Source organism: Rhinatrema bivittatum, chromosome 6 (assembly GCF_901001135.1).
Source record: "Rhinatrema bivittatum chromosome 6, aRhiBiv1.1, whole genome shotgun sequence".
NCBI lineage: Eukaryota > Metazoa > Chordata > Amphibia > Gymnophiona > Rhinatrematidae > Rhinatrema > Rhinatrema bivittatum.
In genome coordinates this window covers 201,072,150-201,098,253 of record NC_042620.1, presented here as the reverse complement: position 1 = coordinate 201,098,253, position 26,104 = coordinate 201,072,150, and the positions used below count along the sequence as shown (strand labels likewise).

The following is a 26,104-nucleotide window of genomic DNA, read 5'->3' as shown; positions in this document are numbered from 1 at the left end:
CTGTTGCATTCGTGGACCCTTGGGCTGAGGCAGGATTGGTGCAACCTTCGGAGGAGCCCTGCAGGTTCCCACCATTGGCAGGCGGACTCGGATGAAACAGAGGCCCAACTAGAGCTTCACCAATTCCAGCCCTCGTTGCCCTTGGGTTGAGCCTTTGGGTTCCGGGACCAGCAGGTCTTAGGTGGGGGCCTCTGTTGATGGTGTACAAGGTTGTCATAGAGTAGCTGTGTAAGCAGACAGATGTCTGATGTATCCAGCGGCAGGCAGTGGTCAGTGGCAGGCAGCAGGTAAGCATATCCAGTGGCAGGTGGTTGTCAAGCATATCCAGTGGCAGGCAGTGGTCAGTGGCAGGCAGAGGTCAAGCATATCCAAGATCAGGCAGAAGTCAAATCCAGGTATCTGTCTGATGGGAAGAAGGCATGAATAAGCAGGGCAGGAAGGCGTGGTGAGGAACAGGCAGGCAACGAAGGAGAAACTGAAGAACTGAAGACAAGGACACTAGAACTGAAGAATTGAAGACAAGGATGCTGGAGCAACATGCACTACTTCAGGAGTAGGTGGACCTGTTGCTGAGGCAAAGAAGTGGAGGTCAGGAGGGCCTTTTATAGGCTTGGCTGTATGAGGTCATTGGGACGTGCCATGGGGCTTTTCCCGCTGCAGGCCCTTTAAGTTCTGCAGCAACGGGTGCATGCACCTAGGGAGGAGCGTGGCAGTAGGAAGTCTGTGGTGTCCAGCTGTGAAGTATGCCAACAGCATACTGCCTTGATGAGGAGCAGCGCCCTGCTGCAAAGATGTGTCAGAGCATCTGGGGCCACCTAGAGAGGTGAGAGCGAAGATTCGTGGAGTTAGCCCATGGACCATCAAACGCAACAGTACCCCCCTTAAACCCCCTCCCTGAAACTCTGTGCTTCCTTGGGTGTCATTGATGGAAGTCTCTCAACAGGTTGTGGTCCAAGATGTTGGAAGCTAGCTCCTGGGAATTTTCTTCCAGACCGTAGTTATTCCATGAAATGTGGTATTCAATTCTCTTGCCCCTACGGTGGGAATCCAAGACCTCTTTGACTTTGTATACCATATCTTTGTCGATGGTGACATCCTGTGGTTTGGGTGACATCCTGGAGAGCCATGCGAGCACCAGTGGTTTGAGTAGCGATACTTGAATTACATAGTGCATCTTCAGTGTAGTGGTAAAGATAGCAAAAATCGGTATATGAAAAAAGCCCTTTATTAAATTTGCCCGACTCTGGCCGAGTTTCGCTCTTTGGTCGAGAGCTGCCTCAGGGGCAATAAGTGTGAGCAGGACTTATTGCATGCCTGCTGGGCAGAGGCCACAAAATTTGTACATCCACTACTGTATACAATCTTGTTTCCTTGTCAAGCACAAGTCTCTGCCTGGAACCATGAGGTTATGCCATGTAGCACCAGATGTGAAGACTGCTTCATTCAATTTGTATCCTCAAAACACTGATAAGATATATGTGCTGTCTCATATATCTTATCAGTGTTTTGAGGATACAAATTGAATGAAGCAATCTTCACATCTGGTGCTACATGGCATAATTACATGGTTCCAGGCAGAGATTTGTGCTTGACAAGGAACCAAGATTGTATACAGTAGTGGATGTAAAACTTTTGTGGCCTCTGCCCAGCAGGCATGCAATAAGTCCTGCTCACATTTATTACCCCTGAGGCAGCTCTCGACCAAAGAGCAAAACTAGGCCAGAGTCGGGCAAATTTTAATAAAGGGCTTTTTTCATATACCGATCTTCGCTATCTTTACTGCTATACAGCCAACTGGATCAGCTTCCGATTTGTTTTCTGGGTTCTTCTTCAGTGTAGTGGTAATTTTAATTGATATGTGGCAGGTCCCAGTTGCTGGAGCATGGAGAAAGGTCCAACGTAATGTGGGGCCAGATGCATGGACGGGACCTGCAGGGATAAATGCCATGTGCTCAGCTATATATTCTCTCCAACCTTACACTGAGAAACTGGCCTTTTATGGGCCTCCACAGTTTTCTTGGCTTTGGCAGCAGCTTTCTGAATCAGGTGAGTAATCCGTTCCCATAGTTCATGCAATTCCTGGGTGGAGAGTTGAGCCGCTGGTGAAGGCACTGTCACAGGTAGTGGCAGAGCAGGCAGAGGTTATTTCTCAGAGACAAGTTGAAAAAGAGAAGATCCAATGGCTGCTTTGGCATGGGTGTTATGGGAGAACTTGACCCAAGGTAAAAGAATGGCCCAGTTGTCCTGGCGCTCATTGAGGTGTGAGCAGAGGAAGGTCTTGAGAGTATGATTGTTGCACTCTGCTTGTCCATTTCCTTGTAGGTGATAAGCAGTAGTGTAATCTAGTGTGATGCCTAACTTCTTACAGAAAGAGCACCTGTATCGTGAATTGCACTCCTCTGACAATATGTGCTTTGGCAAGCCATGCAGACAAAATACATGGAGGATAAAAAGGCACACCAGTTCTGGTGCTGATAGGAGGCTGGTTATTGGGATGAAGTGTGCCATCTTAGAGAATCAATCTATCACCACCCAAATCATGGTGGCACTGTTTGAAATACAGAGATCCACAATAAAATCTATGGACAGGAGGGTCTAGGGTTCCCTGGCAGCTGGAAACAGCTGTAACAGCCCCCAGAGTGGGCCATGTAGAGTAGTGCATGAGTCAACATAGGCCTTGACATCATGTTTCATTTGGGCCATCAGTATTGTGGCTGAAGCAATTCAAGGGTTTGTGTCTGCCAAGGGTGACCTGCAACACGGGAGTCATGGGCCCATCTCAAACCTTTCTCACGGAGTCTGGAGGGACAGTTACTGTGGTAGCTAGGAGTATCTTAGTAGAATCAATGATATATCTGGGAGGTTCTGGAACATCCTCAGTCTGGAAGGAGTGAGAGAGGGCATCTGCACATTGATTCTTAAGCACTGGGCGATAACTCAATTCAAAGTCGAAGCAAGTGAAGAACAAAGACCAATGGGCCTGCCTTGCATTTAGCTGCTGAACTTGATATAGATGTTTGAGATTCTTGTGATCCATGTATATTGTAACACAGTGTTGGGCTCCTTCAAGTAGATGATGCCATTTCTCAAGGTCTAATTTGACAGCCAAAAGTTCTCGATCTCCAGTACTGTAATTACAGTCAGCTGATGAGAACTTCCTCGAAAAGAAGGCACATGGCTCAGGACAGCCCCTATGCCCAGAGAAGAGGCATCAACTTCTAAGATGAAGGGCCTCATAGGATCTGGGTGAAGGAGACAGGGACTGTCCACAAAGGCATTCTTTAACTTCTGAAATGCCTCTAGAGCTTCATTGAAATACTTTAAATGTTTCTATCATTTCCTCCTCATCCATTCTTTATTCCAGCAAATATATTTTGAGTGTCTTAATGTTGCAGGCCTAGTATCTTTTTAGAAGCCCTTTTCAGAATCTTTTCCATCCACTCAATGTCCTTTTGAAGATATGACTTCCAGAAATGAATACAGTACGCAAGGCACTGTCTCAGAAGCAACCTATGCAGAGGCAATATTACCTCCTTTTTCCTACTGATAGTACCTCTGCTGAGAATACTGACTGTTTTGTTTTCCCAGTTGCTTTATTATATTGACCCAGTGATTGATTTACATGTTTTGTCACCCCTAGGCACCATTGGAGTTGTTGTACCCCCTTCTACCATTGCCACCCTCTCCTGGCCATCAGAAGATTAGACAATAGGGAGTAGAAAGTCTAAGGCACAGCCCTACAGTTTACTGTTGCAACTCAGGGCAGATGTTGTGGCAAGAATTAGAAAATTCTGAAGCACATTGACAAACACTTCCACCTTAAATATTACATTATAAAAATAGTTTTCCAGACTTATTTGTGTCTATATAAATTGTTTTGATTTTATTGGAAGAGAAAAAGTGATCTCAAGTATCAGCACAGGAAGAAGATTTGGGGGATGGAGAGTGCAGAAGAGGATGAGAGGACCAGGATGAGGAGAAGAGAGGGAGGAGAACTAGGAATGAGGTGAGAAAAAGGAGAGAAGACCACATGATGGGAGATGGTTGAAGAATAAGGAAGAAGGGGAGGATCAGAAATCTGAGAGGAGAAAAGAGGAGGGAGTAGCAAGGGGATCAGAGGAGGCAGTATTTGGGTCAAGTATTCTAGGATCTGGGGAAAAGAAAGAAGAAGGAAGGAAGGAAGGGATAATCCAAGATCTGGGGCGAAGGAAGAGGAAAGAAAGAAGTGATATTTCAGGCTCTGGGGGTCAGAATCTGAGATGGGAAGGATCTGAATTGCAGTAGGATTGAAGGGTGAAATATCCTTACTCCTACTCCAGTTCTGCTTTCCCTTACATCCCATTCCCTCTCTAAACTCCCACCCGCTCTTGCATATACATAAATATACATTGGGCACTGATCCCTTCACTCTCTCTCACATGCAAATATTGTCCCTGCCCACTCCCTCTCTCTCACACACACATTCAGACATAGGTTCCCTCCTTTCCTTCTACCCTGGCTGATTCCCTCTCATTCCCCAATGATTCCCCTTCTAAACCCCTCCTTACCCACATAATTGATCCCCCTTTGCTCCTCCATCCTGCCTTTACTCTCTCCCAGCTTAATCCTTTCTCATCCCAGCAATGATCTCTCTCTCAATCCCTCTTTCATCCCTAGCTGCTGATCCAAACTAGCAAAAGAGGAGAGCAATGGTGCTGATACAGGCCGCATCTTCCAACGCTGCCATCCAGGGCCCAACTCCTGCTTTTAATCACTCAGCACTGTAGTGTCTTACATAGTTCAAAGTGGCGGTCAGACTCAGGGCAGCAGAGGAGGAGGAAGTAGCATAAGACACCACCACTACTCTCATTCTGCCAGCTTGAATCAGCGATGGTGGCAGGAGGAACTCAGATTAGCGAGGTTGGCCAGTGGATGATGGAACTAAGCCCCCGTAAGGGTTGAGTACCAAGACCATTAGGTAGAACTCTTACTCTTTACAATTAATACACACACACACACACACACACACACACACACTACATATATAGAAACAGTTCAGAATTTATTGTTGTAGCTAAAAATGCTAAAAAAAACCCCAATAATGATGATCAAAAAGATAATAGGCAATAAGATGGTAACTTTCAAACTGGCATGTAGGCGCAAATGTGTACACCTGCATTGCCCTGTGCGCGCAGAGACGTGCCTATTTTATAACTTGCGCGCATATATGCACACATTATAAAATACTCTGGCTACATGCACACGTGCCAAATTTTAAGTGGGCGCGCAAATGCTGCTTCTACCACACAAATTGGGGGATTTTAAAAGGGGCGCCTGCCTTCACTATTCCTAATTTTACCAGTTCATCTGCAATGATCCAGTTAATGGATAGGTCCTCCCAACCCCTCTAATTTAATAGTCATCAAGCCCCCCAGTTATCCCCAACCCTTAAAACCCCACATAGTTGTCTTTATTTTTTAATTTACATGACATCCATAGCAAAAGTAAAGTTACGCGGCGGGGGCCTTGGTGCTTGCCAGATCACAAACGTATTTATACGCACATCTCAGCTCCATGCCCCGAAACGTCCATGCTCCGTCCAGACCACACCCCACACCTACCCCTTTACTTTTGAAGAGGTTCCTCTCTGTGCACACCCTGCCATAGGGTCATCCTTTATTTAATTGCAATGAGATAGATTTTTACCGGATTCCCTTTGGGAACTCCCGTGAAGGGGCTGAAGGACCTATGAGCCTCACTCTACTACCTAAGTGTGGCAAGCACCAGTGACAGTACCCTGCAGCATGAGATTTTCGATGACCAAGATGTATCCTGATTTTTTCCAGAAGGGACGGCTGCTGAAACCTTGCATTCTTTGGAGAAGGCTGCCCCCAGGACACAAAGGACAATGGTTAAAGACCTGTGAGCCCAAATATATTCCCTAGATGGGGCTAGCACCAGTGATAGTGAAGCAGAAGTCACCGAAAGTTTTTTCCAGAGAGCCAGTATTCAGATTTTGTTTGTGGAGAGATTTTTTTTCTGACTCGCCCCTCTCCACAGGGTTCCAAGGCTGGGATAGCCTGGTTTCCATGTCCTAAAGAATTTTCCTGCAGATGAAGTCACCAGTATCATCATCAGGGAAAGGAGGATCAAGATGCTGGAGTTTCCCGCTTGGAATTCCACCCCAAGAGATCAGGACAGGCTGGGTGACCAGGAATGAACTGGACTCAGGTAGGACTTTTTTCGTGTTTGAGGGGACTGCTCCAAAAGGAATCCTGTCTGGCCCACTGGGAGAGCTTTGTGCACTTTAAAATCACCATGGAAAGTTTTGCCCAGATACCTAAGATAAAAGACAACTACTCAGAAGAGAAAAAAACACCTTTGTACATCAGTCACTGTAATTTCATCTTTATTGAAAAATGGACCTTAAATGTTTTTTAATCCTTGTGACACCGTGGTCCCTAAAGCTTTGACTGAGGACATCAATGCCCATTGACTCATTTAATCATTTCCTTTCTAAGGCCATTTGCTATCATTAGATCATAAGAACATAATTGTCATGCTGGGTCAGACCAAGGGTCCATCAAGCCCAGCATCCTGTTTCCAACAGTGGCCAATCCAGGCCATAAGAACCTGGCAATTATCCAATTAGAGCAGGTGCCAATTAAGCCTTTGCTAAAAAAAACTCAAAACAAAACTGCATTGCGATCAATCAAATCCAGGCAACTTTTTCTCAACTTCTTCAATCTCTTATGTGGTAAAAGTAATTGAAGTGTCCATGTTTAAGTAATTTCATGATTTTTTGGATATTCATAGCATCTTAGACCCATACTATTTTGGGTTTCATCTTAAATAGGGTACAGAAGCCTTAATGATTTTCAACTTTGACATTTTTTGCTGAGGATATAATTCTGGCACTGATTTCACCTTGGTGTTACTTGATGGCTCAGTCATTTTCAACACTTTGGATGCTTTTGTATTATTGTTTTGGCTGTCTGAAATTATGATTACTGAGATTTTTATGACATGATTTCAATCCTATTTATCTGAATGGCTCTAACAAGTCACCACAACTCCCAGATTACTGACTGATTTCCACTCTCTACTGGGGTTCTCCAAGGATCTTCTCTCTCTGCTACTCTTTTTAATATATATCTCAGTCCTATCTACAGATTGTTTTCAAGTCTTGGTTTGCATTATGGAATATATGCAGATGACATTCAGATTTTTTTTTCCTATGTCATCGAATGCTAAAATCCTTTAGGATATTTCACTATTTACTTTAAGCAATTAAGACCTGGTTATCTAGTAACAAACTGGCCTTAAATTTAGAGAAGACTGAGATAATTGGAATCAGCAGATGGTCTTCTACACCTGTCACATAGTCTTCAATTTGAGAGATGTATGATACCAATCATTAATGAAGTCCAGAATTGGAATGTGATATTTGACTCTTGGCTATCCTTTCAGGCTCATGTAAGAGGTATTATGCGTAGCTCATTTTCAAGCTTCAAATGCTATGTAAATTCAAGCTGTACTTGATTCAAAATTATTTTCGTATGGTTCTCCAGGCTCTAGTCATTACAGGCCTAGATTACTATAATGCAGTTATTTCGGTCTTCCTGCACCCATCCTGAAAGCCTTACAGGTGATTCAGAATTTAGTCTCTTCAACCATACCACGCCAATATTATTTTTTTTTTTACATTAGTTACAAAAGGTGCCAAAATGCTTAAAATCTTGACATTAATCCATAACCATGAATAGTGAAGCCCCACAGTGTATCATCAGCTCTTTGTTGAAAATCTATAAGCCTGAAAGGAATTTGAGGTCAATAGGACAATGCCTATTTGATGTACTCTCAGTGCATTGAGTGAAGTTGGCCATAGCAGGCCTTACGTTATGGAACATTTTACCAGACTCTCTTCAAAAGAAGATGAGTTTTAAAACCTTTAAAAGAGACTTGAAGATGCATTTATTCAATGAAGCATTTAAAGATCAGTAGAGTAGCAGAGGATATTTTTCCTTCCCAAATTTGGTAAAATATTGGCAGGCTATAGTCTTATTTGTAGAGACAACTGAGCTTAGTCTGTCTGAAAATATTGTTTTTATATTTTTTATTTGTGAATGTTATTTTGTAAGCCACTTAGAATATTAGAAAATACAGCTTGGCAATTTTTTTAATAAATAAATACATATTGCTAGGTCTGGCCTGGATTTGTCAATTGGCTTGCTAGGGCTGTGCTTAGCGTAGAAAAAATCTGGAGGTTGCAGAATATTTCCTGCCTTCCAGCTGTGCTGAATTTCTCTCAGCAGAGAATAGAATTCTGCTTCCGGATCCATTTCTTCTCCTCCCATGCAGTATTTAAACGTGAATTTTAAAGCCCAGCATGTGCCAAAACCAAGAGATAACCCTGGGGCTGAAGTAAGTTGCGCACGCCGGCCGACTGCCAGCACCCAATCCCAAGCACAGTGGCAAATGGCCGCTGTGCCTGGAGCCTTTGGCCCCACCCTCTCCCCGCCCCTTTGTGCAAGCCCCAGGACTTACACGCGTCCCAGGGCTTTATGCACATTGCCGGGCCTTTTTAAAATAGGCCCAGTGCGCGTAAGACCGGTTACACACGTAAATCCTCCAGATTTACGCGCGTAACCTTTATAAAATCCGGCCCTATGTCTTAGGAGTCAGTACTCATCAGCATATATTTGTTCTATAATCGCCACAGTTATACAAGTAACAGACTGAACCATAAATGATATAGGGGCCAATATAATAAAACCCACGCAAAAACTGGAGTAAAATTTTAGCACTGATTTTACTTATCATGCATATTAAAACCATATGGCCCTGCATGATACAGTAAATTAATGGTATGCAAATGGACTCAATATAAAAAAATCCATGGTAAGTTCAAAAAGTGTGCTAAAACTGAAGTTAATACTGAAATGCAAATAACCGTGGTAAAAATGGTGCTAAATGTGAAACAATACTGCAGAATTCGCTATTGGTTGAGAGAAGTGACCTAGGCAGACCTGTGGTATGATTGGTGGTGCATCTGTTTTCTTGGACATGCCTTTTTTAGGGAAATAAAAGATAATTTCTTCAGGGCCATTTTCGCAGTGCTAGGAGTTGTTAAGCGTGCTCTGGACTAGGCGTTGGAGGTTTTCTTGGTGTAGGAGTGATGGTGATTGTTCTTGATTGGTGTTTTGCGATTGTTGAATGGTATATTTTTGTGCTGCTTGCTTTTCCCCTAAGAACGTAAGAACATAAGATATGCCATACTGAGTCAGACCAAGGGTCCATCAAGCCCAGCATGCTGTTTCCAACAGCGGCCATCCAAGTCACAAGTACCTGGCAAGTACCCAAATATTAAATAGATTCCATGCTACTAATGCTGGTTACAAGCAGTAGCTATTCCCTATCGATTAATAGCACTTTATGGACTTCTCCTACAGGAACTTATCCAAACCTTTTTTAAACCCAGCTATACTAACTGCCTTAACCACATCCTCTGGCAACAAATTCCAGAGGTTAATTGTGCAATGAGTGAAAAAGAATTTTTTTCGATTCATTTTAAATGTGCTACTTGCTAACTTCATGGCGTGCCCCCTAGTCCTTATATTATCCAAAAGAGTAAATAACCATTACACATTTACCAGTTCAAGTCCTTTCATGATTTTGTAGAACTCTCATATCCCCCTCAGCCGTCTCTTCTCCAAGCTGAATAGCCCTTACCTCTTTAGCCTTTCCTCACCATGGGAGCCGCTCCAGTCCCTTTATCATTTTGGTTGGTCTTCTCTGTACTTTCTCCAGTGCAAGTGGTGACCTGAATTATACACAGTGTTCAAGGTGCGGTCTAACCATTGAGCGATACAGAGGTATTATGACATCCTATGTTTTATTTGCCTTTCCCTTCCTAATAATTCCTAACATTCTGTTTGCTTTATTGGCCACCACAGCACACTGAACTGATGATTTCAATGTAATATTATGACACCCAAATCTTTTTCCTGGGTGGTAACTCCTAAAATGAAACCTAACATTGTGTATAGCATGGGTTATTTTTCCCTCTATGCATCACCTTGCACTTGTCAACATTATATTTCATCTGCCATATGGATACCCAATCCTGCAGTCTCACAAAGTCCTCCTGCAATTTATCACAACCCACTTGTTGTGATAAATTGTAACCCACTGAATAATTTTGTGTCATATGAAAATTTGATCACCTCACTTGTCATACTTCTTTCCAGATCATTAATAAATATATTAAAAAGCACCGGTCCAAGTACAGATCCCTGAGGCACTCCACTGTTTACCTTTCTCCACTGTGAAACAGACTATTTTCTTTCTGTTTTCTTTCTTTTAAACAATTTGCAATCCACAAAAGGACATTGCCTTCCATTCTATGACCTTTTAGTTTTCTTAAAAGCCTCTCATGAGGGACCTTGTCAAACGCCTTCTGAAAATTCATATACACTACATCAGCTGGTTCACCTTTATCCAGATCTTTATTAAACCCTTCAAAAAAATATAGCAGATTTGTGAGGCAAGACTTCCCTTGGGTAAATCCATGCTGGTTAGTTATGTCCCATTAAATCATGTCTATGTATATGCTCTGTGATTTTATTCTTTATAATAGTTTCCATAATTTTCCCAGCAATGAAGTCAGGCTCACCAGTCTATAGCATCCCGGACCACCTCTGGAGCCCTTTTTATGTATCGGGGCCTATATTGGCCACCTTCTAGTGTTCAGGTATAATAGATGATTTTAATGATAGGTTACAAATTACTTGTCATAGATATGAAATTTATTTTTTAAGTTTTTTCAGAACCCTGGGATGTATACAGTCCGGTCCAGGTGATTTGCTATGCTTCAGATTGTCAATCTAGCCTATTACATCTCCCAGGTTCACCATGATTTGGGCCAGTTCATCTAACCCTTGAAAACCGTCTCCAGAATGGGTATCTCCCCAACATCCTCCTCAGTAAACACCGAAGTAAATAATTCATTTAGTCTTTTCTCAATGGCCTTATCTTCCTTAAGTGGCCCTTTTAACCCCTCAATCATCTAGCAGTCCAATCGACTCCCTCACAGGCTTCCTGCTTCAGATATATTTTTTAAAGTTTTTATTGTGCGTTTTTGCCTCTGTAGCCAACATCTTTTCAAATTCTCTCTTAGCCTATCTTATCAATGTCTTACATTTAACTTGCCAGTGCTTATGCTTTATCCTATTTTCTTCTAATGGATCCAATTTTGAATGAAGATCTTTTGGTTAAAATAGCCTCTTTCACCTCACTCTTTAACCATGCTGGTAATTGTTTTCCCTTCCATCTACCTTTCGTAATGTGTAGAATACATCTGGACTGTGCTTCTAAGTTGGCATTTTTTAACAATGTCCACACCTGTTGTACCTTTCAGTTTTTTCCTAATTTTTTCATTTTATTAAATTTTCCCTTTTGAAAGTTTAGTGCTGGAGCCATGGATATACTTATTGTACCCATGCCAGTCATTAATTCAAATTTGATCATGTTATGATCACTATTGCCAAGCAGCCCCACCACAATTACTTCTCTCACCAAATCCTGCGCTTCATTAAGAATTAGAGCTAAAAGAGCTCCCTCTCTCATCAGTTTCTGAACCTATTGCTCCATAAAGCTGTCATTTATTCCATCCAGGAACTTTATCTCTCTAGCATGTCCCGATGTTTCACTTACCCAGTCAATATTGGGGTAATTGAAATCTCTCATAATTACTGCACTACCAATTTGGTTAGCTTCCCTAAATCCTCTAAGCATTTCATTGTTTGTCTCATCATTTTGACCAGGTGGTAGAATACTATACTCTACCCTTAAATATTATATTATGTATTTTTTACTGTTGTGTCGACCTAAAAATGTATGAAAATGAACTAGATTAGATCCTGACTATTGCAATATCCTAGAATATATATAATAGGAAATAGGACATATAGTTATTGTGGTGTTAACCTAGAATGTGAATGTGAACACTCAGAATGTAATTTTGACCAAGAACATGAATGCTAATATTGTAAATCCTTGTGATATTCATTTGGAACAATGGTATATAAAATGCCTAAATAAATAAATAAGGACCACCTCTCTCCCAGCACCACCACCAAGTTACTGCTTGCCACGGAGGCAAATAGGAGTGGAGATTGCTGAATCTCCACTCCCCTTTGGCGGCGCCGCTCATAGAGCCCACATGGCTCGTGCCCCCTAATGATTGGCGCCCTAGGCCCAGGCCTGTTTTGCCTAGTGCTTCCACCGGTGCTGACTGTGAGTATTGTGACCAGTTTGACCTAGTTGGGGTGAAAGTTAAGAACAGAGACTCTGTTACCCACGATAGCACCAGTGGCCCAGAAGGTTAAACATCCCCTCACTGGATGAACCCTGGTTTCTCCAGGGGCTCTTGTGAGTCATGTTTGAGAGTGAGAGAGGTCAGAGAGTTTGAGGAGCAGCCTCAGGAAGTATATGACCCCCCCTTTATTCAGTGCACTCTGCAAAAGCAGCGTGGGATGGCCACACGTAAGTTAGCCATAACATACAAATATGGTTAACTTGTGCTTCATGCTCTGAAGCAGATATAACATTATCCAGCTACCTTTAGTGCTGTGGCGTACTTGATGCAGCCTCGAAGTTGAACCCCCGAGGCCTATGCCAGCAGCTGTAATCAGACTCAGTAACAGCCCAGACTGGAGCTTCCCCTAAACTAGCCGCTTCCTGCTTGGGTTGAGCCCTTGAGTTCTGGTGGCAGACAAGACTTAGGCGGGACCCTCGGACAGAGTACAAGGCTCCAGTTTAAGGCACACTGGAGGCAGAGAAGGCCATAGGCTTAAGTGAGTCTGAGAAGACCAAATTTGGGGCAGGCAGCGAGAAGAATAGTCGAGTCCAGGCAAGGAGTCAGGTCCAGATGGAAGGCTCAGGATTTCTCTTTTTGCACCTGGGATCCATTGCTTGGTTTCTTTCACTCCTCTCCTCATCAATGCACAGTATTGGCACTGACTTCGCTGGATGAGCACTGGATGGATAGTTTTCTCCTTTTTCCCTCCTAAATGGCACTAACTGGTCACTGACTCCTACAAAAGATTTCTGCCATGTTGGCACCAAATTGTGCAGGATAAGAGACAAAAGAATGAATGCAAAGCCCCTAAAACAGCAAGCAATCTCCAGCCACAAAAAAAACAAGGAGTTCCTTACTTTCAAAAATACTATCAGGCTCCCTCCCTCAAGGGATAAACCCCTAGGCTTTCTTCCAGTTCTTGGATAATAACTGTTCCCTTTCACTGAAAAGGCATAGGGAACACAAAATTCCTTTCAAAACTAAATGCACCCTAATCTTTCCTCCTCGTAAACATAAAGGAAATGAATGCAACTGAACAGAAATGAACAGAGAGAGCAATTTTCAAAAGCCATTAACTCGGGTAAATAGCTATTTACTCAGATAAATATGGTGTCTGGAAATTCCAGTCTTCTATGTGGGTAATTATACATACATACTTTTACGAGTACTTTCCTGGATACATTCCCTGGATGGAGCAGAGTCGAGGGAGGCATTAACATGCAAACTTTTGCATTTTCAAAACATTGCATGGTTTTTGGCCAGATAAAGTTCTTTCAGAAGTACTTTCAGGAGGTGGAAATCTCTATGAATGTGTTTTCCTTCAGCAATTTTCAAAGCGAAAGCATACATATACTGTTGTGTTCGGCATTCCACGGGTTGCTCCTGCGAACCGCCGCCCTTACCATCACAGGCAGGTTGGCCACTCTTCCCTCCAATACAGCAGGATGCCATTGACACCTTCCCCAGCAGAAGGCTACCATCAGGCGTTAGGATGCCGTCAGCTTCAGCTCCCTGCGTGCCTCTCCTTAGGGGCACACACGCCCGACCTCGGCCTATTTAAAGGGACCACGGGAAAGTCCCAATGGCACCTAGTGATGACATCATCAACATTGCCCTTTATAAGAGCAGCTCCCCTGATATACTGTGCCTCAGCAAAAGTTCCAGCTACTGTGATAGTAGGTGTTGCTTCCAGCCTTCGTCTCAGCCTGTTCCATTCCTTACCTGCCAATCCTGCCTCAGCTCTATCTGTTCCTTTTCTTCTTCCTCTGATGGATACCTGGTTTTGTCCCTTGCATGGACTCCAGATATGCCTAATCACTGCCTGCCTTTGATCCTTGCATGGACTGACAATATGCCTGATCACTGCCTCTCTACAACCCTAGCTTTTCCTTGGACCACATCTCCAGTAATCAGCAGAGACCCTCGCCTAAGTCCTGCTGGCCCCAGCAACCAAAGGCTCAACCCGAGGGGAACGTGGGCTGGTAAAGGTAAAGCTCCTGACTGGTCTTTGTTTTGCCTGGGTCCATCTGCTGATGGTGAGAACCTGCAGGGCTTCTCCCTGCAGGTAGAGCCAATCTCACCTCAGCCCAAGGGTCCACAGACAGAATAGTTTGCTGAGGCCATGGACTCGGAGGATTTGAACTCGCTCCAAGCCATCCCTGGTATAGCTCACAGGTTGCAGGATCAACAGGGTGTCTTGAAGCTCCTGGCTGAAGCTATGGGCCACTTGACAACCAGCTTGGATGCCCTGACTGCACCTGCCGCATTACCTACACCCGTACTAGTGCTACCACCCCTTCCATTGCCCGGTCAGCTGGTTCCTCAGCTGCCAGATCCACCTCAGTATGCCAGGGATCCCAAGTGGTGTCAGGGATTTCTCAACCAGTGCAGAATGCACTTTCAGCTACAAGATCCACTGTTCCCCAATGATCAGGTCTTACTAGATGGAACAGTGCTGGCCTGGGCTTCCCCCCTCTGTGAATGAGGGGATCCTGTCTTACTTGACCTCCAGCAGTTCATGGAGCAATTTTGCTCAGTCTTTGAGGAGCAAGGTTGAGCAGCTGCAATGGCATTGGGTCTACTCCACCTTCACCAGAGCTCTTGAACTTTCTGTGAGTACACTGTGGAATTCAGATCTCTGGCCTCTGAACCAAATTGGTGAGAGGACAGCTTGTTTGTCATATTATTGTAAAGCCTCTCTGGGAAGACCAAGGATGAGCTTGCCATCTGGGAACTCCCCACCTCACTGGAGGCCCTCATTGCCCTTACTGGCAAGATAGATCGACGTTTGCAGGATAGGGTCAGAAAGACCTGTCTGGCACGCAGAACTGTCTCCTTGGTACTTTTATTCCAAAGCCAGCTCTTGCCTGCTATTGCCACACCCTCCACCTCTCCTCCTCCCTTGGAGGAACCGATGCAATTGGACCTCTACCATCTAGCCCCAGAAGAGAGGCTCTGTCACAGAAAACTTGACCTTTGTCTCTACTGTGCAGCTTGAGGTCATCTCCTGGCTCACTGTCCCGAGAGGTCAGGTAACATAAATACCTAGGGTCATTTGATGAGATTACCCTAGGCCTTACTGTTCTGGCTCCCCAACTCCTATTGCCGGTCACACTGGAACTCGGCCCAACGAGTTTCTCCACCCAGGCGTTCGTGGACTCCGGCTCCAGGGGAAAATTAATTTTGCAGGATCTGGTCAACCAGCTACAAATACCCACTGTCCAAATGAGTCTTCTGCTAATCATATCTTAAGTCTATGGGGATCCACTCCCAGGACAGGTTACCCAGATCACCATGCCTTTAACCTTATGTACTGGTCTCTTGCACTCAGAGAGGATCATCTTCCATGTCATCTCAAGAGCCATTAATCCCATCATACTCAGCCTGCTGTGACTCCAACAACATCAACCTCACTTTGACTAGTCCACCTTGAAGCTCGCCTTTTGGGGGCATAGTATACAAACTCCTGCTTGATACCCTTAGGACCCATTTGCCCGGTGACCATAGCTTCCGCAGTTCTGGGACTCCCATCTCATTAGGTGGATTATTTGGATGTCTTTTCTAAGAAGGCTACTGAGATCCTGCCTCCTCATCACACGTATGGCATTGAGCTCATTCCCAGAGCTACACCCTGTGGGGGTCGGGTTTATCCTCTATCTTTACCCAAGACATAGGCCATGTTGACCTACATCCAAGAGAACCTGGCCCATGGATTCATCCAACCCTCCTCTTCTCCGGCAGGAGACAGTTTCTTCTTTGTCATGAAGAAAGACAGACTACTGCGGCCTGAATGCTATTACTAAGAAGGAATGATACCCTCTATCATTAATAACTGAACTCTTCAGTCATCTACAGGATGCCAAGATATTCATGAACTCAGACCTCCGGGGTGCATACAACCTCATGCGCATCAAGGCTGGAGATGAATGGAAGACTGCTTTCACATCCATGATGGGCACTATGAGTATTTGGTAATGCCTTTTGGGCTCTGCAATGCCTCTGTGGTCTTTCAGAAAATGGTCAATGAGATCTTTCATGACCTGCTATATACCTGCGTGGTCATATACCTGGATGGCATACTCTTCAGCGCCTCTGGGAAAATAATCTCTTCACCCAACTGGAGACATTTCTCGTTAAAGAAGAGGAACTCCCCTTCCTTGAGTACATAGATTCACAAGATGGATTTTAGATGGACCCAGTCAAGGTAAAAGCCATCCTGAAGTGGCCTTACCTGGTAAGGATCCGAGCCTTGCAAAGGTTCCTAGGGTTTGCTAATTATTACTGCCAGTTTATCCCTAATTACTCCTCCTTGGCAGCCCCACTTATCGCCCTTACCCACATGGATTAACCAACAAAGGCTATTGAGGCTTTTCAGAAGTTAAAGGATGCCTTTGCCCATGGACCATGCCTATGCCACCTGGATCCCACATGGCCCTTCTTTCTGGAGGTAGATGCTGTCATCAGCCAACTAAGCTCTGAAGGGGTACTTTGTCTGTGTTCTTTCTTTTCCTACTGAAAGACCTACTCTACTGGGAGTATTCTGACCAGTTTGAGCTAGTTGGGGTACAAGTTAAGGACAGAGTCTATGTTACCCACAATAGCAACAAGGGCCCAGGAAGTTAAACCTCCCCGCACTGGATGAAGATTGGAAGCTTCTGGTAGTCAAGATTATCCTTAGAAGAATGGCATCATCTTCTTGAGGTGGCCCAACATCACATTACCATATACACAGAACCAGAAGAACCTTGAACGCCTACATAAAGCTCAGCAGTAGGGATGTGAATCGTTTTAGGACGATTAAAATTATCGTCCGATAATTTTAATATCGTCTTAAACCGTTATGGAACACAATACAATAGAGATTCTAACGATTTATCATTATAAATCATTAGAATCGTGAGCCGGCACACTAAAACCCCCTAAAACCCACCCCCGACCCTTTAAATTAAATCCCCCACCCTCCCGAACCCCCCCCCCCAAATGACTTAAATAACCTGCGGGTCCAGCGGCGGTCCGGAACGGCAGCGGTCCGGAACGGGCTCCTGCTACTGAATCTTGTTGTCTTCGGCCGGCACCATTTTCCAAAATGGCGCCGAAAAATGGCGGCGGCCATAGACGAACACGATTGGACGGCAGGAGGTCCTTCCGGACCCCCGCTGGACTTTTGGCAAGTCTTGTGGGGGTCAGGAGGCCCCCCCCAAGCTGGCCAAAAGTTCCTGGAGGTCCAGCGGGGGTCAGGGAGCGATTTCCCGCCGCGAATCGTTTTCGTACGGAAAATGGCGCCGGCAGGAGATCGACTGCAGGAGGTCGTTCAGCGAGGGTTCCGGCGCCTCGCTGAACGACCTCCTGCAGTCGATCTCCTGCCGGCGCCATTTTCCGTACGAAAACGATTCGCGGCGGGAAATCGCTCCCTGACCCCCGCTGGACCTCCAGGAACTTTTGGCCAGCTTGGGGGGGGCCTCCTGACCCCCACAAGACTTGCCAAAAGTCCAGCGGGGGTCCGGAAGGACCTCCTGCCGTCCAATCGTGTTCGTCTATGGCCGCCGCCATTTTTCGGCGCCAATGGCGCCGGCCGAAGACAACAAGATTCAGTAGCAGGAGCCCGTTCCGGACCACTGCCGTTCCGGACCGCCGCTGGACCCGCAGGTTATTTAAGTCATTTGGGGGGGGTTCGGGAGGGTGGGGGATTTGATTTAAAGGGTCGGGGGTGGGTTTTAGGGGGTTTTAATGTGCCGGTTTTGCGATTTTACGTTTTTTCGATTTTTTACGATTTTTCACGATTTTTCATGATATTTTACCCCCCCAAACGGCAACAATACGATTCCCTCCCCCTCCCAGCCGAAATCGATCGTTAAGACGATCGAGGACATGATTCACATCTCTACTCAGCAGTTCAACTCTAGACAGGCTTGCTCGTCTTTGCTCTTTGCCAACTTGATTTTTAGTTGCGATACTGCCCTGTGCTCAAGAAGTATGAGCAGACACCTTCTCTTGTTCTTTTTCAGATTCCGGACATTTTGGATCCTCCAAGGCATATCATTGATCCTAATAAGATACTTCTGGCCACAATGGTACCCGTTCCTCCAGGGAAGACTGTAGTGCTATCCAGATTGCATGAAAAATTGTTGAAATTGACCCATTACTCTCATATAGCAGGACACCCTGGATGGGCACAAACTCTTGAAGTGCTTCAATGGCATTACTGGTGGCACCAAGTGAAGCAGAGGTCTATGTTGACTTGTGTCCCACAAGTCAACATAGACTTTGCATGGCCAACTCTAAGTGCTCTTACAGCCATTGCCAGCCCCCAGGAAACCCTGGTCCCACTTGTCCATGGACTTTATCATGGACCTCCTTATCTCTAATGGTGCCACCATAATTTGGGTGGTGGTTGATCATTTCTCAAAGATGGCACACTTTGTCCCATTGCCCAGCCTTCCTTATGTCCCAGAATTGACGTGCCTTTTCACACTCCATGTCTTCCGCTTATATGGCCTACCTAAACACATCTTATCTGAAAGAGAAGCTCAGTTCCCTGTGCCGGTACTGGTGCTCCCGCTGCAAGAAGTTTGGAATCATGCTTGACTGGCAAGGCAACAGGCAAGCAGAGTATACTAACCAAACTCTTAAAACATTCTTCCACTCCTATGTCACTAAGCACCAGGATAACTGGGCCACCCTCCTATCATGGGCTGAATTTTCCCACATCAATCACATTAACAGAGCCACCGGCTCTTCCCCTTTTCAACTAGTCTATGGGAAGCAGCCCCTGCTTCCGTTGCCACTACCCGGGACTCAAGAACTACATGACCTGTGGGAACAAATTAATTAATTGATTGAAAAAACGGCAACACGAGCCATGAAAACTGCGGATGGCTGAAGGAGGCCAGCACCCCAATTCAAGACAGTTAAGAAAGTTTGGCTAAATACCCAACACTTATGCCTGCAGCTTCCTTCGCTGCATTTGGTACTGCACTTCATTGGATCTTTCCCAGTGTTAAGGCAACTAGACCCTGTTACTTACTAGCTAAAGCTGCTGCCTACACTAAAAATTCACAAGTTTCACATCTCACTGCTCAAGCCATTAGTGCTTTCTTGGCCCTCCAGAGTGCCACCCAAATCCCAAGGGATTGTTTCAGATAGAGACATATTATGCGAAGTCCAAGAAGTCCTGAACTCCCATCAAAGAGGCAAGAAAATAGAATATCTGATCTACTGAAAGAATTACAGTTCAGAGGAAAATTCATGAGAGCCATCCTCCTACATATTGGGTCCCAACCTCCTAAAGTACTTTCATCAGCAGTAACCAAGAAAACCCAAAGCCTCAGTGGTGTGGCTTAAGGGGGGGGGGGGTACTGTTGTGTTTGGCGGTCCCCAGGTTGATCCCGCGAACTGTCACTCTTCCCTCCAACACAGTAGGATGCCGCTGACTCCTTCCCCAGCAGGAGGCCACTGGGCACCATGCAGCTGGATGCTGCCAGCTTCAGCACTCCACATGCCCTGCCACCAGTTGCCATGTGGCAGGACATAGCAAGCTTCAGTTCCCTGCATGCCCCACTTAGGCATGCGCATGCCTGACCTTAGCCTATTTAAAGAGACCATGGTGGGAAAGTCTCCACAGCACCTAGTGATGATATCATTGACATTGCCCTATATAAGGGCAGCTCCCCTGATGCACTCTGTCTCAGTAACATTTCCAGCTACTGTAATAGTGTTCCAGCCTTCAACTCAGACTGTACCTGCCTTCGTCTTAGCCTGTTACAGTCCTTGTCTGCACAACCTGTTCCAGTCTTCTTCTCAGCCTGTTCCAGTCTTCTTCTCAGCCTGTTCCACTTTTCATCTACTCAGCCCTTTCCTGTCTTTATTTGCCCAGCCTGTTCCAGTCCTTGCCTACCCAGCCTGCCTCAGCCCTATCCATTCCCTTCTTCCTCGGTCGAATATCTGGTTTTGACTCTTGCATGGACTTGTGATACGCCTGTTCACTGCATGTCTTTGACCCTTGCCTAAACTCTCAGGATGACTGATCACTGCCTGCCTTTAACCCTTGCCTGGCCTTGGACCACATCCCCAGTCATCAGCAGAGACTCTCGCTTAAGTCTGGCCAGCCCCAGCACCTTAAGGCTCAACCCGAGGGGAACGTGGGTAGGTAAAGGTGAAGCTCCTGACCAGTCTCTGCTTCACCTGGGTCTTGACTTCTGACGGTGAGAACCTGCAGGGCTCCTCCCTGCATGTAGTAGAGATGTGCAGCCAAAAACGTTTCATTGCATTTGTGATACGTATTCGTCGGGGGTCATTTCCATTGCATTTGGACGAATGGCACCCCGATACGTTAATACGTGAATTCGTTTTCCGGTTCCCATTAAAGTCAATGGGGGAAGGATTTCCAGCCTATTTTTGGCTGCAGAATTGGGGTTTTATTATCAATTTTGATGAACCTTCTGGGGAGCAATCATCAGACATCAAAAGAGCTCCAAGGTACTTAGACTGTTGCAAAGTGGCATGAATAGCCTAAAGCACTGTAAAGGTGCAAAGGGGTACCAGAAGTGACAAGAGTGCTTTAAAAGAGGCACAAAGCAGCAGCGAGAGTGTCAAAAACACACCACAGCTTCAAAAGAGAGCACCGATAACAGATGCATGAACCCTCGAAGGCAGCACGACAGGCAAAGCGGCAAGACAAGTGCCATTGACATTTTGCAGTACAATGAAGGGGGAACATAGCAAGCAGAAAGACTAGCACCAACACACTGAGGAACCATGACAGTGGCAAGAGCACCACAAGGAGTTGAGTGAGTCATCTGGTGATTGGCAGCAAGGCAGAGTGGCAGAAAGTTGATAGGGGCAAGACAGGCTGGCAGAGCCGAGGTAGTCATGTCGCTGTGGTTTGATAAGGGAAAGACAAGGAGGCAAGACAAGACGAGGCTCAGCATGTGGCAGGACTGTCAACTGGGCGGACTGTGCACCCGACCCATCTTGAAACAGGGACCAGGGAGTCTTACACGAGTGCTAGGACCTGAAACATGATGAACTATGCCTGGGTGGAGTGAAGCATCTGCGGGTGCTGATTTTGGTGGTAGTAGCAAATATTCAAACAAGAGCCCCAGGGAGAGTTCCCTTTCCTAAGAGCAGAAAAGGGCTTCCTTGGAATAGGTTGTCCCCTAGAGTGGAGCACGAGCCTTCAAAGCGTGGCGACATAGAGCAGGGTCTTACTGTGAGCATGGTCTCACTGTGTTTGCCACAGTCTAAGAACCTTGGAGATCTTTTCTCGTTCTGAACATGGGTCAACAGGTACTAAGAGATAGGCTGCAACACCGGTGAGAGTTCCCTTTCTTTGAGCAGGAAAGGGCTCCCTGGAATGGATTGGCCACTAGAGTGTATAATGGTACAAACTGTTAGGATTTAATCATTTGCAAACAGATCATGACTTCATAAGCAAGACGGAGGAAGTTCTCTTCTCTGCCCTGAAACTAAAGAAAACTGTTTGTTTTATTTAAGGATCCATGCTGTGTAGGATTACTAGTTTTAATTGCCAGAGACTGAGGTTTCCCTTTGCAACGAGGGTTCAGCCATTAGGCCTGGACATAAGGCCTGGACAAACACTTCCTTCATTCACACTCTGTCCTTCATTCCAGGACAGAGGTCAAACACTTGTAGGAACATAAGGCCTGGACGGACAGGCACAGCAGTCGAGGACAGAGTTAATCCCACCTAGGGACATAAGGCCTTGTCGGACAGGCACAGCAAACAAGGTCAAACACTTGTAGGAATTGCAGGAAGACCTTGTGAGACTGGGAAATTGGGCATCCAAATGGCAGATGAAATTTAATGTGGATAAGTGCAAGGTGATGCATATAGGGAAAAATAACCCATGCTATAGTTACACAATGTTAAGTTCCATATTAGGTGCTACAACCCAAGAAAGAGATCTAGGCGTCATAGTGGATAACACATTGAAATCGTCAGTTCAGTGAGCTGTGGCAGTCAAAAAAGCAAACAGGATGTTGGGATCTATTAGAAAGGGAATGGTGAATAAAACGGAAAATGTCATAATGCCTCTGTATTGCTCCATGGTGAGACCGCACCTTGAATACTGTGTACAATTCTGGTCGCCGCATCTCAAAAAAGATATAACTGCGATGGAGAAGGTACAGAGAAGGGCTACCAAAATGATAAGGGGAATGGAACAGCTCCCTTATGAGGAAAGACTAAAGAGGTTAGGACTTTTCAGCTTGGAGAAAAGATGGCTGAGGGGGGATATGATAGAGGTGTTTAAAATCATGAGGTGTCTAGAACGGGTAAATGTGAATCGGTTATTTACTCTTTTGGATATTAGAAAGACTAGGGGGCACTCCACGAAGTTAGCATGTGGCACATTTAAAACTAATCGGAGAAAGTTCTTTTTTACTCTATGCACAATTAAACTCGGGAATTTGTTGCCAGAGGATGTGGTGAGTGCAGTTAGTATAGCTGTGTTTAAAAAAGAATTGGATATGTTTTTGGAGGAGAAGTCCATTATCTGCTATTAATTAAGTTGACTTAGAAAATAGCCACTGCTATTACTAGCAACAGTAACAGGGAATAGACTTAGTTTTTGGGTACTTGCCAGGTTCTTATGGCCTGGATTGGCCACTGTTGGAAACAGGATGCTGGGCTTGATGGACCCTTGGTCTGATCCAGTATGGCATGTTCTTATGTTCTTAGGAACATAAGGCCTGGACGGACAGGCAAAGCAGTCGAGGACAGATGTCAATCCCACCAAGGGACATAAGGCCTGGATGGACAGGCACAGCAGTTTTTTGTTTTTTCAATTTATTTATATTCCTATTTTCAAACGTTTCCAGCACTTCATAGTCGATTACACTCAGGAACTGTAGGTATTTCCCTATCCCCAGAGGGCTTACAATCTAAGTCAAACCCTTGTAGGAACACAAGGCCTGGATGGACAGGCACAGTAGTCGAGGACAGAGGTCAATCCCACCTAGGGACATAAGGCCTGGACGAACAGGCAAAGCAATGGAGGTCAAATCCTTGTAGGAACATAAGGCCTGGACGGACAAGCAGAGCAATCGAGGTCAAACACTTGTAGGAACATAAGGCCAGGCCGGACAGGCAAAGCAGTCGAGGACAGAGTTCAATCCCACCTAGGGACATAAGGCCTGGACGAACAGGCAAAGCAATGGAGGTCAAACCCTTGTAGGAACATAAGGCCTGGATGGACAGGCAGAGCAATCGAGATCAAACACTTGTAGGAACATAAGGCCTAGACAAACAGGCACAGTAGTCGAGGACAGAGGTCAGTCCCACCTAGGGACATAAGGCCTTGATGGACAGGCAGAGCAATCGAGGTCAAACACTTGTAGGAACATAAGGCCTGGACGGACAGGCAAAGCAATCAAGGTCAAACCTTGTAGAAACATAAGGCCTGGACAGACAGGCAGAGCAATCGAAGTCAAACACTTGTAGGAACATAAGGCCTGGACGGACAGGCAAAGCAGTCGAGGACAGAGGTCAATCCCACCTATGGACATAAGGCCTGGATGGACAGGCACAGCAGTTTTTTATTTTTTTAATTTATTTATATACCTATTTTCAAACGTTTCCAGCACTTCATAGTCAATTACACTCAGGTACTGTAGGTATTTCCCTATCCCCATAGGGCTTACAATCTAAGTCAAACTCTTATAGGAACAGAAGGCCTGGACGGACAGGTACAGCAGTCGAGGACAGAGGTCAATCCCACCTAGGAACATAAGGCCTGGACGACCAGGCAAAGCAATGGAGGTCAAACCCTTGTAGGAACATAAGGCCTGGATGGACAGGCAGAGCAATCGAGATCAAACACTTGTAGGAACATAAGGTCTGGACGGACAGGCACATTGGTCGAGAACAGAGGCCAATCCCACCTAGGGACATAAGGCCTGGATGGACAGGCAGAGCAATCAAGGTCAAACACTTGTAGGAACATAAGGCCTGGATGGACAGGCAAAGCAGTCGAGGTCAAACCTTGTAGGAACATAAGGCCTGGACGGACAGGCAGAGCAATCGAGGTCAAACACTTGTAGGAACATAAGGCCTGGACGTACAGGCAAAGCAGTCAAGGACAGAGGTCAATCCCACCTATGGACATAAGGCCTGGATGGACAGGCACAGCAGTTTTTTATTTTTTAAATTTATTTATATTCCTATGTTCAAACGTTTCCAGCACGTCATAGTCGATTACACTCAGGTACTGTAGGTATTTCCCTATCCCAATAGGGCTTACAATCTAAGTCAAACCCTTGTAGGAACACAAGGCCTGGACGGACAGGCACAGCAGTCGAGGACAGAGGTCAATCCCACCTATGGACATAAGGCCTGGATGGACAGGCACAGCAGTTTTTTGTTTTTTTCATTTATTTATATTACTATTTTCAAATGTTTCCAGCTCTTCATAGTCAATTACACTCAGGTACTGTAGGTATTTCCCTATCCCCCTAGGGCTTACAATCTAAGTCAAACCCTTGTAGGAACACAAGGCCTGGACGGACAGGCACAGCAGTCGAGGACAGAGGTCAATCCCACCTAGGGACATAAGGCCTGGAAAATGCTTGACACCCACATTCTCCACTAACTGCAAGGGCTGTTCATCAAGGGCACAGCAATCAAGGACAGAGTCAATCCCACCTAGGGAAATAAGGCCTGGATGGACAGGCAGAGCACTCGAGGTCAAACACTTGTAGGAACATAAGGCCTGGACTGACAGGCAAAGCAGTCGAGGACAGAGGTCAGTCCCACTTAGGGACATAAGGCCTGGAAAACGCTTGACACCCACATTCTCCACTAACTGCAAGGGCTGTTCATCAAGGGCAATCAAGGACAGAGTCATTCCCACCTAGGGAGATAAGGCCTGGATGGACAGGCAGAGCAATCGAGGTCAAACACTTGTAGGAACATAAGGCTTGGACGGACAGGCACAGCAGGTTTTTTTCCTTTATTTATTTATCTTGCTTTTTCAAACATTTCCAGCACTTCATAGTCAATTGCACTCAGGAACTGTCGGTATTTCCCTATCCATAGAGGGCTTACAATTTAAGTCAAACCCTTGTAGGAACATAAGGCCTAGACGGACAGGCAAAGCAATCGAGGTCACACTCTTGTAGGGACACAAGCACTGGATGGACAGGCACAGCAGGTTTTTTTCTTTATTTATTTATCTTGCTATTTTTAAATGTTTCCAGCACTTCATAGTCGATTGCACTCAGGTACTGTCGGTATTTCCCTATCCACAGAGGGTTTACAATCTAAGTCAAACACTTGTAGGAACATAAGGCCTGGATGGACAGGCAAAGCAGTCGAGGACAGATGTCAATCCCACCTAGGGACATATGGCCTGGACGAACAGGCAAAGCAATGGATGTCAAACCCTTGTAGGAACATAAGGCCTGGATGGACAGGCAAAGCAATCGAGGTCACACCCTTGTAGGGACACAAGCCCTGGATGGACAGGCACAGCAGGGTTTTTTTCTTTATTTATTTATCTTGCTATTTTTAAACATTTCCAGCACTTCATAGTCGATTGCACTCAGGTACTGTCGGTATATCCCTATCCACAAAGGGCTTACTATCTAAGTTAAACCCTTGCAGGAACATAAGGCCTGGACAGACAGGCACAGCAGTCGAGGACAGAGGTCAAGCACAACTAGGGACATAAGCCCTGGATGGACATGCACAGCAGGCTTTTTTTCTTTATTTATTTATCTTGCTATTTTCAAATGTTTCCAGCACTTC

The 26,104-nt window shown here is 45.4% G+C and overlaps 1 protein-coding gene across 5 annotated transcripts in view; it reads left to right on the top strand.

Moving 5' to 3' along the window:
• ASB18 (ankyrin repeat and SOCS box containing 18) overlaps positions 1-26,104 on the top strand; it is a 139,269-nt gene that overhangs the window by 98,300 nt on the left and 14,865 nt on the right. Inside the window, exon 4 of one of the 5 annotated variants that reach the window (XR_003857444.1) lies at positions 6,040-6,210. The exons of the other annotated variants lie outside the window; for them this stretch is intronic. The gene's annotated coding sequence lies outside the window, so the exon portion shown is untranslated. The remainder of the gene's footprint in view (positions 1-6,039; positions 6,211-26,104) is intronic. 5 annotated transcript variants of the gene reach the window in all.